Genomic DNA, 19323 nt, shown 5'->3' with positions numbered 1-19323 from the left:
TTACCGGATGAGACTCAAAGTAGTGTCGCAGCTTCCGTCGTGTCAGGATCACCGCGTACAGCAGCTTCTGAACTTGTGGGTAGCGGATCTTGGTCTCGGACAGTACCTCGCTGACGAAGTAGACTGGCCTCTGAACGGACAATGCATGCCCCTCTTCTCGTCTCTCAACCACAATCGTGGCGCTAACCACCTGAGTGGTCGCGGCGACATAGGTCAAGAGAGTTTCTCCGGCAGCAGGGGGCACCAAGATGGGCGCATTCGTGAGGAGCGCCTTCAGGTTCCCAAGGGCTTCCTCGGCCTCAGGGGTCCAAGTGAAGCTCTCGGCCTTCCTTAAGAGGCGGTACAGAGGCATGCCTCTTTCGCCGAGGCGTGAGATGAAACGGCTCAGAGCCGCGAGACATCCCATGACCCTCTGTACGCCCTTCAAGTCCTTGATGGGCCCCATGCTGGTGATGGCTGCGATCTTCTCCGGGTTGGCTTCGATGCCCCGCTCGGAGACGATGAACCCCAAGAGCATGCCTCGGGGCACCCCGAAGACGCACTTTTCGGGATTGAGCTTCACGCCTTTCGCCTTGAGACATCGGAATGTCACTTCAAGGTCGGAAAGGAGGTCGGAGGCTTTCCTCGTCTTGACTACGATGTCATCGACGTAGGCCTCGACCGTCCGGCCAATGTGTTCGCCGTACACATGGTTCATGCACCGCTAGTATGTCGCACCCGCATTCCTCAAGCCGAACGGCATGGTGACATAGCAGTACATGCTGAAGGGTGTGATGAAAGAAGTCGCAAGCTGGTCGGACTCTTTCATCCTAATTTGGTGATACCCGGAGTAGGCATCGAGGAAAGACAGGGTTTCGCACCCAGCAGTGGAATCCACGATTTGATCGATGCGAGGCAGAGGGTAGGGAACCTTCGGACATGCTTTGTTTAGACCAGTGTAGTCTACACACATCCGCCATTTCCCTCCTTTCTTTCTCACAAGCACAGGGTTGGCAAGCCATTCGGGATGGAATACCTCTTTGATGAACCCTGCCGCCATTAGCTTGTGGATCTCCTCGCCTATGGCTCTGCGCTTCTCTTCGTCGAATCGGCGCAGAGGCTGCTTGACGGGTCGGGCTCCGGCTCGGATGTCTAGCGAGTGCTCGGCGACATCCCTCGGTATGTCGGGCATGTCCGAGGGACTCCACGCGAAGACGTCGGCATTCGCGCGGAGAAAGTCGACGAGCACTGCTTCCTATTTGGGATCGAGCTCGGAGCCGATCCGGATCTGCTTGGAGGCGTCGCTGCTGGGGTCGAGGGGGACGGACTTAACCGTCTCCGCTGGCTCGAAGTTGTCGGCGTGATGCTTCACGTCTGGCACCTCCTTAGAGAGGCTCTCCAGGTCGGCAATGAGGGCCTCGGCGTACTCTACGCACTCCACGTCGCATTCGAACGCGTGTTTGTACGTGGGTCCGACAGTGATGACCCCGTTGGGGCCCGACATCTTGAGCTTGAGGTAGGTGTAGTTGGGGACGACCATGAACTTCGCGTAGCATGGCCTTCCCAGTACCGCGTGGTAGGTTCCTCGGAACCCGACCACTTCGAACGTCAGGGTCTCCCTTCGGAAGTTGGAGGGTGTTCCGAAGCAGACGGGAAGGTCGAGTTGTCCGAGGGGCTAGACGCGCTTCCCAGGGATGATCCCATGGAAAGGCGCAGCGCCTGCCCGGACCGAAGACAGATCGACACGCAGGAGCCCGAGGGTCTCGGCGTAGATGATGTTGAGGCTGCTGCCTCCGTCCATGAGGACTTTGGTGAGCCTGACGTCGCCGATGACGGGGTCGACAACGAGCGGGCATTTCCCCGGGCTCGGCACGTGGTCGGGGTGGTCGGCTTGGTCGAAGGTGATGGGCTTGTCGGACCAGTCTAGGTAGACTGGCGCCGCCACCTTCACCGAACAGACCTCCCGACGCTCTTGCTTGCGGTGCCGAGCCGAGGCGTTCGCCGCTTGCCCACCGTAGATCATGAAGCAGTCGCGGACCTCGGGGAACTCTCCTGCCTGGTGATCTTCCTTCTTGTCGTCGTCACGAGCCCTGCCACCCTCCGCGGGTGGCCCGGTCCTGTGGAAGTGACGCCGAAGCATGGCGCACTCCTCAAGGGTGTGCTTGACAGGCCCCTGGTGATAGGGGCACGACTCCTTGAGCATCTTGTCGAAGAGGTTGGCACCTTCGGGGGGTTTCCGAGGGTTCTTGTACTCGGCGGCGGCGACAAGGTCCGCGTCGGCGGCGTCGCGTTTCGCTTGCGACTTCTTCTTGCCCTTCTTCTTGGCGCCGCGCTGAGTTGACACCTTGGGGGCATCTTCCGATGGGCGGCCCTGGGGCTGCTTGTCCTTCCGGAAGATAGCCTCAACCGCCTCCTGGCCAGAGGCGAACTTGGTGGCGATGTCCATCAGCTCGCTCGCCCTGGTGGGGGTCTTGCGACCCAGCTTGCTCACCAGGTCGCGGCAGGTGGTGCCGGCGAGGAACGCGCCGATGACATCTGAATCGGTGATGTTGGGCAGCTCGGTGCGCTGCTTCGAGAATCGTCGGATGTAGTCCCGGAGAGACTCTCCCGGCTGCTGTCGGCAGCTTCGGAGGTCCCAGGAATTCCCAGGGCGCACGTACGTGCCCTGGAAATTGTCGGCGAAGGCTTGGACAAGATCGTCCCAGTTGGAGATCTGCCCCGGAGGCAGGTGCTCCAACCAGGCGCGAGCGGTGTCGGAGAGGAACAGGGGGAGGTTGTGGATGATGAGGTTGTCATCGACCGTTCCACCCAGTTGGCAGGCCAGCCGGTAGTCCGCGAGCCACAGCTCCGGTCTCGTCTCCCCCGAGTACTTTGTGATAGTAGTCGGGGGTCGGAACCGGGTCGGGAACGGCGCCCGTCGTATGGCCCGGCTGAAGGCCTGCGGACCGGGTGGTTCGGGCGAGGGACTCCGATCCTCCCCGCTGTCGTAGCGTCCCCCACGCCTGGGGTGGTAGCCTCGGCGCACCCTCTCGTCGAGGTGGGCCCGACGGTCGCGGTGATGGTGCTCGTTGCCGAGGCGACCCGGGGCCGCAGGCGCTGTGTTGCGCGTGCGCCCGGTGTGGACCGAGGCTTCCCGCATGAATCAGGAAGTCGCGGCATGATGTTCCGAGGGGTACCCCTACCTTCGGGAGGCGGAGCTCTCGGCCCGTCAGACCGCGGCGCCTTCCAGGAGATCCTTGAGCTCTCCCTGGATTCGCCGCCCCTCGGTGGTTGATGGCTCTGGCATCGCACGGAGAAGCATTGCTGCTGCAGCCAGGTTATGGCCGACCCCACTGGAAGCGGGTGGCGGCCTCATCCTGGCATCGTCAACGATGCGGTGCTGAAAGTCCTGGGGCAGATGACGCATTTCTCCGGCCGGAGGTTGGCCCACCCATTCCTGCCCGACGTCCCGGTGGATCGGCTCAAGCGCTCCTGCTCCCTCGTCGAGCCTGGCCTGCACCCCGCGGATTTGCTCGAGCTGTGGGTCATGGCCCCCCGCCTGAACGGGGACCACAACTAGCTCCCGTGGGATGTCAACGCAAGGCACCGACCTAGGTAGATCACCGTCCTCCGGCATACCGAGATGGTTGCCTTCGGAGGGACCCCCTAGATCGACGTGGAAACATTCGCGGCTTGGGCCGCAGTCCTCGTCGCCGAGGCTGCGGCTACCGTCGGAACAGTCGGAAAGGCAGCAGTCGCATGCGGTCATGAAGTCCCGCATGGCACTGGGGTTACCAAGTTCGGAGAAATCCCAACAGACATTGGGCTCGTCATCTTCCTCGGACCCCGAGGGCCCGTGGGTCGAGACGTCCGTCGGCCGGTCCCAGGGTGACCGCACACGAAACCCTAGAGGGTTTGGACTCGCCTCTACGAGAGCGTCCGCCAAAGCGAAGCCGCTTGGCGGGTCGAGGCTGAATCCGAAAGGCGTGAGATGGGAATCGGTCGGTACCTCTTGGTCGACGGGCGGTGATGAAGTCACGTCGGGGACTGACTGCACCGTCGTCTCAGGTACGAGGGTGACGTCCAGCAAGCCTTTCGCGAGCGTGCTGGCGTCGTCCATTTGCTCGGAATTGGCGTGTTGCGGGGAGACGGCGCTTGTCTTCGTCTCAAACGCGAGGTCGATGCCCGACGCGCCCCCCGTTGGGGCGCTGGCGCCGTCGACTCGCTCGACAGCCGACGAGGCGCTGCCTCCTGCTTGGCCTTGGTTGCCCTGCCTCCTCCTCCGTCGGCGGGGGAGAGGACGGGGTGAGCTCGAATGTTGTTCTTCCACCACGCGGGGAAGACGTCGTCGATTCCGCCGCCGGCGGGCGGGCTGTCGGCCGCCATTGTCGCTGTCGCACGGCGGTGGAAGGAGTATCATGTCGTAGCCGCCGTCGAGGGACATGAACTCAAGACTCCTGAAACGGAGCACCGTCCCGGGCTGGAAAGGTTGCTGGAGACTACCCATCTGGAGCTTGACGGGAAGTTGTTCGTCAACACGCAGCAGGTCCCTACCTGGCGCGCCAACTGTCGGCGTTTCGAGACCGGGGGTCCCTGGGCCGACGAGTGAATGTCGTTGCGTGCCCCAGCCCAGATGGGTCGGCGCGAGGCCGAGCGCGAAGGGGGAAGTGAGGTGGCCAGAGACAGGCGTGAGAGAGGTGGAAATCCCGCGGCCTTCGTGTTCGTCCCGCGCCCAGGTCGGGTGCGCTTGCAGTAGGGGGTTACAAGCGTCCACGCGGGAGAGGGAGCGAGCGGCCTCACGCGAGCGCCTGTCCCGTCCTCGTCCCCGCGCGGCCAACCCTCTGTAAGAGGGCCCTGGTCCTTCCTTTTATAGGCGCAAGGAGAGGATCCAGGTGTACAATGGGGGGTGTAGCAGAGTGCTACGTGTCTAGCGGAGGAGAGCTAGCGCCCTAAGTACATGTCGTCGTGGCAGCCGGAGAGGTTTTGGCACCCGGTTCGTGTGATGTCGTGGCCGTCGGATGAGCGCTGGAGCCTGGAGGAAGGACAACTATCGGGGCTGTCGAGTCCTTGCTGACGTCCTCTTGCTTCCGTAAGGGGGCGGAGAGCTGTCGTCGTCAGGGAGCGTGTGGGGCGCCATCATTGCCTATCTGGCGGAGCGCGCCAGATGGGACGCTGGTCTTGTTCCCCGTAGCCCGAGTCAGCTTGGGGTAGGGTAATGATGGCGCCTCGCGTCGACGTGGTCGTTCCGCGCCCTAGGTTGGGCGATGTGGAGGCTCCTCCGAGGTCGAGGTCGAGTCTGTCTTCTGTGGCCGTGGTCGAGTCCGGGCCCCTAGGTCGGGCGAGGCGGAGACCGTCGGCTGAGGCCAGGGCTGAGTCCGCGCCCTGGGGTCGGGCGAAGCGGAGTTCGTCATCTTCTAGGGCTCAGCCCAAGTCCGAGCCCTGGGTCGGGCGGAGCGGAGTTCGCCGTCTTCCGGGGCTTAGCCCAAGTCCGAGCCCTGGGTCGGGCGGAGCGGAGTTCGCCGTCTTTCGGGGCTTAGCCCAAGTCCGAGCCCTGGGTCGGGCGGAGCGGAGTTTCCTATGGTGCCTGCGGCCGGGCCTGATTGCCTGTCAGCCTCACTCTGTCAAGTGGCACTGCAGTCGGTGCGGCGCAGGCGGCGCTGTCCTTCTGTCAGGTCGGTCAGTGGAGCAGCGAAGTGACTGCGGTCACTTCGGCTCTGTCGACTGAAGGGCGCGCGTCAGGATAAATGTGTCAGGTCACCTTTGCATTAAATGCTCCTGCGATCTGGTCGGTTGGCGCAGCGATTTGGTCAGGGTTGCTTCTTGGCGAAGACAGGGCCTCGGGCAAGCCGGAAGTATGTTCGTCGCTGGAGGGGGGCCTCGGACGAGACGGAGATCCTCCGGGGTCGGCTGCCCTTGCCCGAGGCTAGGCTCGGGCAAGGCGTGATTGAGTCCCTCGAATGGACCGATCCCTGACTTAATCGCACCCATCAGGCCTTTGCAGCTTTGTGCTGATGGGGGTTACCAGCTGAGAATTAGGAGCCTTGAGGGTACCCCTAATTATGGTCCCCGACAAATATGGTCTGATTCATCCAAATTAGTTGCACCACCTCGTAAGACTTCATCTCTTCTATTTTCCTCTGCCTCGTCCTCTTCAATAAGTCCAAGTTGAGAATACATATGCATCTCACTAGGAACATCCCGTCTCCCTTCCTCCCCCCACAAACCAGCGAGAACCATAGAATCCCAATCAAACAAAGATTCATCTTCTACATTCGGATTGGAAGACAAGCCTATGGGCCTGCTTGGTTCATCTTTTTTCTGACCAGCTTTTTCTAAAAATCTGGCTGTGGGGAGAATCTGAGTATCATTACGATTACGTGTGGAGGAAGATAAAGTTGTTCATAGGGCTCAGGATCTAGAAAGTGACGAATTCCTACTATTACAACAACTCAACTGATTATGTGTTTATGTTGATTTTGGATGGTTTTTGCCCCAACGAATTTTATAGAAGCTGACTGAAAAGCTGAGCGTTTGGTAGTCCGCAGCAGCTTTTGGTGGCCAGAAGCTGCCAGAAGCCGAAACAAACAGGACCTATGCCTTCCACTGGTACATGCATGAATGTTCAGATTCTATTATACTAGCTAGGCCAAATCATGACATTGCAAAGACTCCATGGTACAAGCAAGAACAAATAGGGATACCTTGGGGGGACTGAAAGCATCTAGGCCCCTGGTTGGTTTTAGTGATTAATGACAACGTAATATTATATGTGACTAACGTGTGTTTTGCAGAGACAAATGGTAAGTTAGGTCGCATGACAGGTAGAAGTACTACAACGGTGAAAACAATCCCGGAAATAAGAACTCGAAGCGACGACTAAAACGACGGAACAAAAGGTGAAGGTCTACGGAGTCCGAGTGTCAAGGAGATGTGGACACTCGCGATTTAGTTAGGTCTTTTATTCTCTTTTAGCCGTACTATAAAGAGGGGTTGTCGATGAGTAGTTTGACCAAGAGAGTTCTAGTGTAGTGTTGGTGCACAATCACACTCATATACAGTGCTAGGTGTCACTCTAGAACTCACACACAAGTTAGAGCAAAAACCGATTTGAAAATCAGCTGAAAAACAAGACTTAGTGTTTCTGGCTTAGGGGCACCGGACTGTCCGGTGCACCCTCTGCCAGGTGGGGCCAGGCTGGTCCACGGCAATGTTTTCCCTTCGCAGAAACCCGAGAGCCCAGCGTTCAGAGTTGAATTTTAGTGGCACACCGGACACCGCACCGGACTGTCCGGTGCGCCATGAGTCCAACGGCTCTCTGACAGAACTAGCTGTTGGAAGTGACCGTTGACGCACCGGTGGCGCACCGGACTGTCCGGTGCGCAATCGCGCAGTAAATTGCCTGTAACGGCTAGTTGGTGGGTGAGGGCTATTTATACCCCCTCCACCCACCATATTCAAGGTCTTGCACTTCACATTTATTCCAGCACATTGCTAGAGCATTGCAAGCACCAAAAGCCTAGTGAGGAGATTAGAGAATCACAATCCGCGCTTGTTCCTCATTAGCGCTAGTGAGAGTCACCTAGAGCACACACCACTTGCATTAGGCTTCTCTTGGTCAAGCGAAAGTCTACGGCTTGTTACTCTTGGTGATCGGCATCACCTAGACGGCTTGGTGGCGTTGGGAGCTCGGTGATCACCGTGAAGATCTTGTTGGTGACCCGACTCAAGTTTGTAAGCGGTCTCGAGGGATCCACCGCGCCGGAGTGGCAAAGGATCATCTCGTAGTGAGCACTTGGTTCTTGTGAGGACCAAGGGGGAGCGATACCCTTGCGCGGGTGCTCCAACGAGGACTAGTGGAGAGTGCCGACTCTTCGATACCTCGGGAAAAATTGGAGGAGTCTTCTAAACTTTGCTTTACATTCCACACTTAATTCAAGCACTTTACATTGTGTATTTGTTTAGCAAGTATTTGAAGTATTATCTTAGCTTTGTTACATTTCTAGTATTATATTCTTAGTGCTAGTTGTTGGGGTGAAGTTGAGCTCTTGTTTAGCTCTTGCTTAGGTTTTAATTAGTGTTGATTTTTAGAAAAGCCCAATTCACCCCCCTCTTGGGCATCGTGATCCTTTCAATTGGTATCAGAGCCTTGTTGCTCATAGATTAGCTTAACCGCTAGAGTTACGATGTCCGGTGGGGATGGACCTCCTCCCGTTTTTGATGGTGACGATTTTTCCTTATTGGAAAATTCGTATGGAAGCATACTTAGAGGCTATAGACATTGGTGTCTATAAAGCCGCCACACAAGGGTTTCCCCAACCTAGAGATCCCACAAATCTTGTAGGTGATGAGTTCAATTATGAGAAATGGAATGCTAAGGCCAAAAACACCCTTTTTAGAGGCCTTTGCAAAGATGTGTTCAATAGAGTAAGGAATCATAAAAATGCTCATGATTTGTGGATGGACATTTGTGCTCTACACGAAGGAACTAGAAGTGAACGTGAGGAAAGATATCACATAGCCATGCGGAAGTTAAATTCTTTTGAAATGCTTACTAACGAAAATGCAAACGCTATGTACTCACGACTTAATATTCTTGTAGAGGAAGTCAATGGATTGGGGCTTACTCAAATCTCACAACCGGATGTTGTGAGGAAGATTCTCAGTGTCCTCCCAATAGACAAATATGGACACATTGTCACTGTGCTACATCAAATGGATCTTTCAGTTACCACACCTACACAAATTTTGGGAAAGATCAATGCCCATGAAATGTACATGCACATCAACAAAGAAGAATCATCTTCCAAAAGAAAGGATTTGGCTCTCAAAGCAAATCATGAAAGAAAGGGAAAAGCAAAAATACAAGTTGAGGAAGAATCCTCAAGTGATGATGACCTTGATGCAAACATTGCCTTGATGGTAAGGAAGACCACCAAGATGTTGAAGAAGCTAAATAGAGAAGGCATCAAATTTGATTCAAGAAAGAAGAAGTTCTTTTCCAACAAAAGAAAGCCCATTTCTGAGATGGACTGCTACAACTGTGGTGAGCTTGGTCATCTTGCTCATCAATGCAACAAGCCCAAGAAGAATAAGTTCAAGGGTAAGAAAGAAGATGACAACGATGATGAAAAGAAGGAAAAGAAATTCTTCAAGAGGAAGGATGGGAAGCAAAAGAGGTTCCACAAGAAGAAGAATGGAAAGGCATATATTGTTGGCGACTGGCTCACCGACATCGAATCATCAAGTGGGTCTTCTTCAAGTGAAGAAGAGAATGATGAAAAAGTTGCGGCCATCGCCGGGGACTTCTCTTCACCACCACCATCGCCATCATCCACTTCTCACCTATGCCTCATGGCTAGGGGTGAACGAAAGGTACAAAATGATATTAATATTGCTGATGATAGTGATAGTGATAGTGATGAAGAATTTGCTTCACCTTCATATGATGAGTTAGCTGACTTGCTTAAAGAATATACTCAAATCATTAGAAAGTCAAAAGCTAAATGTGATAGGCTGAAAAATGAAAATGAATCTTTAAATGCCAAGTATGACATAGTTATAAAGGCTAGTGATGAAATAAAAGAAGAAAATAAAACTATGTCATCAACTGTAAATGAGCTCACAAACTCCCTAAAAGATGCTAAGGAAAAACATGACAAATTAAATGAAGCTAATAGGGAGTTGCAAAATAAACTAGTAAAGATCAAGGAAGACTATACTCAAATTAAATTTGATCATGACAATCTTCTTGTTGAAAATGAACTTTTATCTTGCAAAACACATGAGGCTATTAACCCTGTTGTTAAGCTTGATGTAGCAACCTCATGTGATGATTTGATTCAAGAAGAGCAAACTAGTCTACATGTTGAATTGACTGAAAAAGTTGAAGTCCTGACTTTAGACAACCAAAAATTGAAGAACTACTTGACTGATGCAACTACTAGAGGAAAAGTTGCTATTGAGAACAATGATTTCAACAATGAGTTGGCAGTGGATAATCAAAGGCTTAAGAATGAGGTCAAGAAACTAAAAAGTGAAAATGAACATCTTGCAACAAGTGTGCAAAAGTTCAACAAGGGTCAATACCTCCAAAATGAGTTGCTTATGAACACTGTTACGAAAAATAACAAGAGTGGTATTGGATACAATGCTTTTGTGCAAAAGAAAGCTATCACTCAATACAAGCCAAAGCAGACTCACAAGCCTATCAAATGCTTTGAGTGTGGAAATGAAGGTCATTTTGCCCACAACTGCAAAGCTAAACCACCAACTCCCTTGCCTAAGCACTCAAGACCATTTGCTTTCAATGCTCACTATGTTCTAAGAAAGGTTGCAAATGGAAAGATTAAAGTTACATTCCTAGGTCCACCAAATAAGAGTAGACCTAGACAAATCTGGGTGGCAAAGTCCTTAATTGAGAGAGTCACTGGTCCTATGCAATATAGGGCCCTCAAAACTCAAGCTTGAATTGTCTGTGAATGTAGGTGAACTACAAGACCGGTGGGAGCCATTGGGTTATTGACAGTGGATGCACACAACATATGACAGGCAACCCACGGATGTTCACCTCATTAGATGAGAATGTTGATGGTCAAGATAAAATCACATTTGGAGACAATTCAAAAGGAAAAGTGCAAGGACTTGGCAAGGTGGCAATCTCAAATGATTTATCAATATCAAATGTTCTCTTAGTTGCACCTTTGAGCTTCAATTTATTATCAGTGGGACAACTCTGTGATCTTGGACTTCAATGCTTATTCACTCCAACAGAGGTTATTGTAACAAAAATGGATGATGAATCAATGGTATTCAAGGGATTTAGATACAACAACCTCTACTTAGTGGATTTCACTTCAGAAGATGCAGACTTAAGAACTTGCCTCTTCACCAAAGCTTCTCTTGGATGGCTTTGGCATAGGAGGCTTGCACATGTTGGGATGAGCGCACTCAAGAAGGTATTAAAGAAAGATATGGTTAGAGGATTAAAGGATGTGGTGTTTGAAAAAGACAAGCCATGCAGGGCATGTCAAGCTGGAAAGCAAGTTGCTAATACACATCCCACTAAAGCTTTCATGTCAACATCAAGGCCACTGTAACTACTTCATATGGATTTATTTGGACCTACAAATTATGTCAGTGCCGGTGGCAACCTCTACTGTCTAGTGATTGTTGATGACTTCTCAAGATACACTTGGGTGTTCTTTCTCCATGACAAATCTGAAGTTGCATCTATATTCAAGAAGTTTGCCAAGAAAGCACAAAATGAATTTGATTGCAAGATTAAGAATATTAGAAGTGACAATGGCAAAGAATTTGACAACACCAACATTCATGAGTACTGTGATGAAATTGGGATCAAGCATGAAGTATCTGCCACATATACACCTCAACAAAATGGAGTTGTTGAAAGGAAAAATAGGACCTTGATCACCCTTGCAAGAACAATGATTGATGAGTATAACACACCGGAGAGGTTTTGGGCCGAAGCTGTCAACACTGCTTGTTATGCATCAAACAGGCTATTTCCTCACCGGCTACTTGCGAAGACTCCTTATGAACTGCTAAATGGGAAAAAGCCAGACGTCTCTTTCTTCCGGGTATTTGGGTGCAAATGCTACATCTACAAGAAACGCCATCACCTAGGGAAGTTTCAAAGACGTTGTGATATTGGTTTTCTTTTGGGTTATTCATTAAAGTCCAAAGCATATCGAGTATTCAACCATGCCAATGGCATGGTAAAAGAAACATATGATGTGGAATTTGATGAGACTAATGGCTCCCAAGGAGCACTTGAAAATCTTGATGATGTAGGTGATGAGCCACTTAGGGAAGCAATGAAGAACATGCCTATTGGAGCTATCAAACCAAAAGAAGATGAAGAAGAGGTGCAAATCATTGACAGGCCTTCTTCATCAAATGTACCACAAGATGATGAAAAAGATGAGAGGCATGCAAATGAAGATACATTTGTCTCTCATGAACAAGCAAGGGTACAAGCCGAAGATGTTGATGCTCCAGGATCTTCTTCCCAAGTGGTTGACAGGAGAAACTCATCACTACTTCAAGCTCATCCTCAAAACCAAATCATCGGGAGTCCTTCACAAGAGGTTATTACTCGATCACATAGACATGCTAATTTTATTGAACATCACTCTTTTGTTTCTTGTGTTGAGCCTACTTGTATAGATGAGGCGCTACAGGATCCGGACTGGGTGAATGCCATGCATGAAGAACTTAACAACTTCACCCGTAACGAAGTTTGGACCCTGGAGAAGCCCCCACAAGATGCAAGAATCATTGGAACAAAGTGGGTGTTCAGAAACAAGCAAGATGATCAAGGTGTGATTGTAAGAAACAAGGCAAGACTTGTCGCAAAGGGATTCTCTCAAGTTGAAGGCTTAGATTTTGGAGAGACCTTTGCACCAGTTGCTCGACTGGAAGCCATCCGTATCTTACTTGCATATGCATCATGCTATGATATAAAACTTTATCAAATGGATGTAAAAAGTGCATTTTAAATGGCTTCATAAATGAACTTGTATATGTTGAGCAACCGCCTGGATTTGAAGACCCTAGATATCCTAACCATGCTTACAGGTTGTCCAAGGCGCTTTATGGGCTAAAGCAAGCTCCAAGGGCTTGGTATGAGCGTCTTCGCGACTTCCTCATCGAAAAGGGCTTCAAAATCGGGACCGTCGACACAACTCTCTTCACAAAGAAACATAACGGTGATATTTTCATTTGTCAAGTATATGTTGATGATATAATCTTTGGCTCGACAAATGACTATCATTGCAAGGAATTTGGTGAGTTGATGTCGAAGGAGTTCGAGATGTCAATGATTGGTGAGCTAACATACTTCCTCGGCTTTCAAGTCAAGCAAATGAAAGATGGTAACTTTCTCTCACAAGAGAAGTATACCAAAGACTTGTTGAAAAGGTTCAACATGGAGAAGTGCAAACCAATCAAGACCCCCATGCCTACAAATGGACATCTCGACTTAGATGAGGGAGGTAACCCGGTTAATCAAACTCTCTACCGTTCTATGATTGGTAGTTTATTGTACCTTACCGCATCTAGGCCCGATATTATGTTCAGTGTTTGCATGTGTGCTAGATTCCAATCTAATCCTAAGAAAGCTCATCTTCGCGCTGTTAAGAGAATTCTTAGGTATCTCAGGCACACCACAAGCGTTGGTCTGTGGTATCCCAAAGGAGCTACTTTTGATTTAATTGGCTATTCCGATTCGGATTATGCCGGTTGCAAAATTGACAGGAAAAGTACTTCTGGGGGATGCCATCTGCTTGGTAGATCACTAGTTTCATGGACATCCAAAAAGCAAAATAGTGTTGCCTTGTCAACTGCTGAAGCGGAATACATTGCCGCAGGAGCTTGTTGCACACAGATTTTATATATGAAACAAACTCTTCTAGACTATGGCGTAGTTCTAGAAAAGGTACCTTTGTTGTGTGATAATGAGAGTGATGTTAAAATTGCTAATAATCCTGTACAACACTCTCGCACCAAGCACATTGATATCCGTCATCACTTCCTTAGAGATCATGTTGCTAAAGGAGATATCATTTTAGAAGGAGTGAGGTCGGAAGATCAATTAGCGGATATTTTCACTAAGCCACTTGATAAGACCCGCTTTTGCATATTGAGGAATGAACTAAATATTCTTGATCTCAGAAATTTTATGTAAAATGTCAAATGGTGTTGTCAAGCTTGCATTGCATGTTTAAATTCCTTGTATTGCATCTAGGACTTGTCTAACCTAGTTGAGATAACCGCCAACAAAGCGAGTGAAAAAGCTTAACTCGGGTCAAACCTGACAAGTCTTAGTTTTAAGCTTTTAGCACTTAAATTCTTACTTTTTATGCAATTATTGGTTCTTGAAATATGCATGAGGTACTGCACTAAGGGGGAGTATTCAAAACTCAAATCACTCATGAAAACCCCTAGTGCAAACCAAAATGCAAATTTCACCATTTGCCTATTTTCTCTAAAAATTATCTAGCCTATGGCCAAATATTTTGAAAAATATATGAGGGTGCCAATACCTATCCCAACAAGTGTTATTTTGTGTGATTATAAGTTGGGATTTGGTTTGGTTGGGAGTTAGATAGAAAAATTCAATTTTTTTCAAACTCTCCTCTGTCTGGGCTCACCGGACAGTCCGGTGTGCACCGGACACTGCACTGTGCAATGTCCGGTGCACCGACAGCCGCGCGCTAAAATTCAATTTTCCTGTGCGCTGTCCGGTGTTTCACCGGACAGCTACTGTGCGCTGTCCGGTGTGCATCGGACAGGCACTGTAGACTGTCCGGTGCGCCCATATCGTGTTTTAAAAAAAGGCCTCCAGCCCGACCGAGCCAGAGGCGTTGCCTTCTCTCTGCCAGCGCTTACTCCCTCTCTGTCCCACGGCGATTTCTCCCCTCACCGGCGATCTCCCCTCACCGGCGGCGACTCTCCGGTGACCCTGTGCCTGCGCTCGTCCTCTCCCTCTCTCGGTGAGCTGCACTCCACTCTCCTCTCCCTTTCTCTCTTGTTCTCTGACTGAAGGCAGTGAAGCCCTTCTTTCTCTCCTCTTGCGCAAATCTCGAATCTCTGTGAAATCCAGTGAAACCATGTGGCCATTTGTGTTCCTATGTGTGCCTTAAACATCCTTGCAGGTTCCTAGCTCCTTCGGGAGGGTTTTCACTCCTCAAATGGCCGTTTCACCGAAACCCTAACTCCCCGCACGCCACATGCTCGGTGAAATGCCCAAACCAGCCAAAAATGTTCCAATTGAACCCAAATTTTTCAGGCACCTTTACAACACTTCCAGTAACCTACTTGCCAAATTTCACGCCAATCCGAGATCCCAGGCTTAAATTTCACCAAATTTCCCGTTTTGAGCGATCGTTTCCGAGCCGAGTGCCCAAATCCCTATTTCTTCGCCTAAATTCAAACCAAGCACACACTTCACTCATATTCACCTATATAAACCTATTCGTGAAGTATCGGCTCATTCCCATATCGTTTCGTGCCTCAATTCAAATTCCAAACCTCCTATGGCACTATTTATCCGTCAAACGTCGTTTTCACGTCATTTGACTTCCTGATCGTCTCGTCTCGTGCCATATCTCTCTGTGTATGTATTTATTCACATTTCATATGCTTATGACTATGTGACTAATACGTGCTCACCTCTTCTGTCATTTCAGTGACCCTGTTTGACCGTGTGCCGTCTCCCGTCCTGCCTGGATCGTCACATCTCGTGTGAGCTTTCCAGGTAGTCATCTCATTCTTTGCTAAATCTATCGGTAAATTTTGCTATGTGCTTAGTCTCTCTATCTCATTTGCAGACATTAGTTCAGGATGCCGCGCACGAAGAATGCGTCAACGCCAGGGGGTGGCGATGATGAGGACCCTCGTCGCCCCTTCAGGCAGGTCAAGGGCAAGACTGTCTATTTGGAGCAGCAGGAAGGCCGCAAGAAGCGGCGTACGGACAGAGAAGCCCGTGCAGCGGCAGCAGCTGCAGCAACCGCTGCGCAGGCTGCACTTGGAGATCAGCCGCAGATTCCATCCGATCAGATTGCATTCCGTGCTCGTCGTCTCACCTCCCGGACTCGCTCCTCCTCTCACACCACCGCTTCCACTCCGCCACCCACTCTGCCTGCTCCCGTCACTCCTATTGCTCCATCCACCTCCACAGCCATACCCACTACCTCCTCTACGCCAGCTTCCACTGCTTCCCCTGCTCCCGCTCCCGCTTCAGCTCCTCCTGTCCCTCCACCTCGCTTCCGGGAGCGTGATGAGACTGAGGTCCGTCCTCTGGTTTCGGATCCTCGTCTGTTTGATCTTCAGCGTGCTACTGCGGCACGGGTACGTCGATTCAGGTACGTACCCGTGGAGTCTTGGCTACCAGCTCAGAGAGACCCAACAGCAGGTGATCTTTTCAGCACACGGATTCAGGAGTCATTCTTCAGAGCTCAGATGTCTGCTCAGATAGCTCTGCGAGTGCACCGCCTTTTGGATCTTCCAGCTTTTCTGCTTGCAGCCGGTGCTGACTCTGAGGCGCATCTCACCTATCTGCCTGGCCTTCTGACCCTTCTGACTATCAGCGGCAGATATGTTGAGGAGTGGGTCCGAGTCTTCTATGCCTCTGTTTGGATTGACCCGGATCATCACTGGATGAGGTTCCGCTTTGAGCGAGAGGATGTCACGATCACTACCAGTCAGATCCGTCAGCTCTTTGGATTCCCAGAGTCGATGACTCGCCTTCACAGCCTCTGCTACGGCTCTTCTGACCCTCCTCGTCGCCCTCACGGCGGTGTGGCTCCAGGGACAGCTCACGTCGCGGCTCTGTTCCGCCCGCCTTTCACAGATGGGTCGCGACGTTCACCAGCAGACTTTACTACAACAGCGAAGTACTTATATGAGCTCATCAGACGGACACTCCTGCCAAGGATGGGATACAGGGAGGCTACCACTCATATTCAGCTTTGGCTCCTTGGTGCCCTGGTCTCCCACTCTGAGTTTGACGTTGTGGACTTCCTGATTTGTGAGATCGAGGACACCGTTCTGGATGGGATTCGTGCTCGTCGGCAGTTGCCTTATGCTCACTACTTGTGCCACATCTTTGCGCAGCTGATTCAGCCACCTCGATTTCAGAGCACCCTTGAGGCCTCACGCCTTGTATTTGGATCTTACCGTCCTGCTCCTGAGATTCCTGTGCCAGCTTCTGCTTCTGTGTTTGATTCTCAGGCCGAGGATGCAGCTCTTCGACAGTTTGACACTCAGGGTACAGCAGCTGATGATGATGATGATGATGATGATGATTTTGGGGTTCCTCCTCCGCCTCCGCCTCCTATGCCTCCACGCTCACATGATCATGAGGCTGGGAGTTCTCGTGCTGCCCCTGCTCCTCCTCCGGCTATGGACCCTGCTCTTGCGGCGATTCTGGCCAACCTGGCAGCCGAGCAGGCCCGGTTATCTGAGACGATGCTCTCGATGTTTCAAAGCATACAGGACAGGCAGGATGCACTTCAGCAGCAGCTACTTCAGGATCGGGCAGAGAGTAGGGCATTCATGGCCCTTATGCTTCAGCATTCTGGTATCTCAGCACCTCCGGTTCAGTCTGCTCCACCTCCTCCGCTTCACGCTCCAGTGGTGCCATCGATTTTGTCAGGACCCCCTGTTGGTACCTCTCCGCTCCGGCCGGTCACTTTGGCGTTCACCTCTCCGGTTCTCAGCTCTGTATGTCCGCAGCCGCCAGTACCACCAGCATCTGCTGTTACCACTACCGTTGTGGCAGTATCTGTGACCGCTTCTGCTCCGGTAGCTCCTGCAGTGCGACCGCAGTCCGAGTCAGTACCAGCTCCAGCTTCTACCGCAGATCCTGGATCCGAGACTGACTCTGACCCTCCGTCGGCGTTCGCTCTGCTACCTCGACCTCGACCGGATGCGCCCCCGCCGCCTCCTCCTGCTTCAGGCGTTTAGGTTCAGGTCCCTTTTGGTGTTTGACGCCAAAGGGGGAGAGATATGAGTTGTGAGAGCTAGGGGGAGTTAGAGAGTTAGTAGAGAGTCAGAGTCATTTTGATGTAATATATGTGCTTGCTACTCTCTGTACTAGCTTGATGTTTTTGGCTCACAAACTCGTCATATACTCTCGTTGCGTATGATTGACTGTGTGTATTATGTTTTCACCTTATATCATATCACCAGTCTTCTAGCTCTTGTTTCATTAATTTAACTTCACTTTTATATGAACAAGAATCTTATGATGTGTATGCGCTCACTCTTATTATTATGGTACACATTCTTTCTGTCAAAGATTACTGAGCATAACTAACCATTCTTTCTATTGACAGAATCTTCAAAACAAACTACTCTCACAAAACTTGTAGGGTTGTCATCAATCACCAAAAAGGGGGAGATTGAAAGCATCTAGGCCCCTGGTTGGTTTTAGTGATTAATGACAACGTAATATTATATGTGACTAACGTGTGTTTTGCAGAGACAAATGGTAAGTTAGGTCGCATGACAGGTAGAAGTACTACAACAGTGAAAACAATCCCGGAAATAAGAACTCGAAGCGACGGCTAAAACGACGGAACAAAAGGTGAAGGTCTACGGAGTTCGAGTGTCAAGGAGATGTGGACACTCGCGATTTAGTTGTCTTTTATTCTCTTTTAGCCGTACTATAAAGAGGGGTTGTCGATGAGTAGTTTGACCAAGAGAGTTCTAGTGTAGTGTTGGTGCACAATCACACTCATATACAGTGCTAGGTGTCACTCTAGAACTCACACACAAGTTAGAGCGAAAACCGATTTGAAAATCAGCTGAAAAACAAGACTTAGTGTTTCTGGCTTAGGGGCACCGGACTGTCCGGTGCACCCTCTGCCAGGTGGGGCCAGGCTGGTCCACGACAGTGTTTTCCCTTCGCAGAAACCCGAGAGCGCAGCGTTCAAAGTTGAATTTTAGTGGCACACCGGACACCGCACCGGACTGTCCGATGTGCACCGGACAGTGGACTGTTCACTGTCCGGTGCGCCATGAGTCCAACGGCTCTCTGACAGAACTAGCCGTTGGAAGTGACCGTTGGCGCACCGGTGGCGCACCGTTGGCGCACCGGTGGTGCACCGGACTGTCCGGTGCGCAATCGCGCAGTAAATTGCCTGTAACGGCTAGTTGGTGGGTGAGGGCTATTTATACCCCCTCCACCCACCATATTCAAGGTCTTGCACTCCACATTTATTCCATCACATTGCTAGAGCATTGCAAGCACCAAAAGCCTAGTGAGGAGATTAGAGAATCATAATCCGCGTTTATTCCTCATTAGCGCTAGTGAGAGTCACCTAGAGCACACACCACTTGCATTAGGCTTTTCTTGGTCAAGCGAAAGTCTACGACTTGTTACTCTTGGTGATCGGCATCACCTAGACGGCTTGGTGGCGTTGGGAGCTCGGTGATCACCGTGAAGATCTTGTTGGTGACCCGACTCAAGTTTGTAAGCGGTCTCGAGGGATCCACCGCGCCGGAGTGGCAAAGGATCATCTCGTAGTGAGCACTTGGTTCTTGCGAGGACCAAGGGGGAGCGATACCCTTGCGCGGGTGCTCCAACGAGGACTAGTGGAGAGTGCCGACTCTTCGATACCTCGGGAAAAATTGGAGTCTTCTAAACTTTGCTTTACATTCCACACTTAATTCAAGCACTTTACATTGTGTATTTGTTTAGCAAGTATTTGAAGTATTATCTTAGTTTTGTTACATTTCTAGTATTATATTCTTAGTGCTAGTTGTTGGGGTGAAGTTGGGCTCTTGTTTAGCTCTTGCTTAGGTTTTAATTAGTGTTGATTTTTAGAAAAGCCCAATTCA

Source organism: Zea mays, chromosome 5 (assembly GCF_902167145.1).
Source record: "Zea mays cultivar B73 chromosome 5, Zm-B73-REFERENCE-NAM-5.0, whole genome shotgun sequence".
Taxonomy (NCBI): domain Eukaryota; kingdom Viridiplantae; phylum Streptophyta; class Magnoliopsida; order Poales; family Poaceae; genus Zea; species Zea mays.
Note: the sequence above shows the minus strand (reverse complement) of the source record.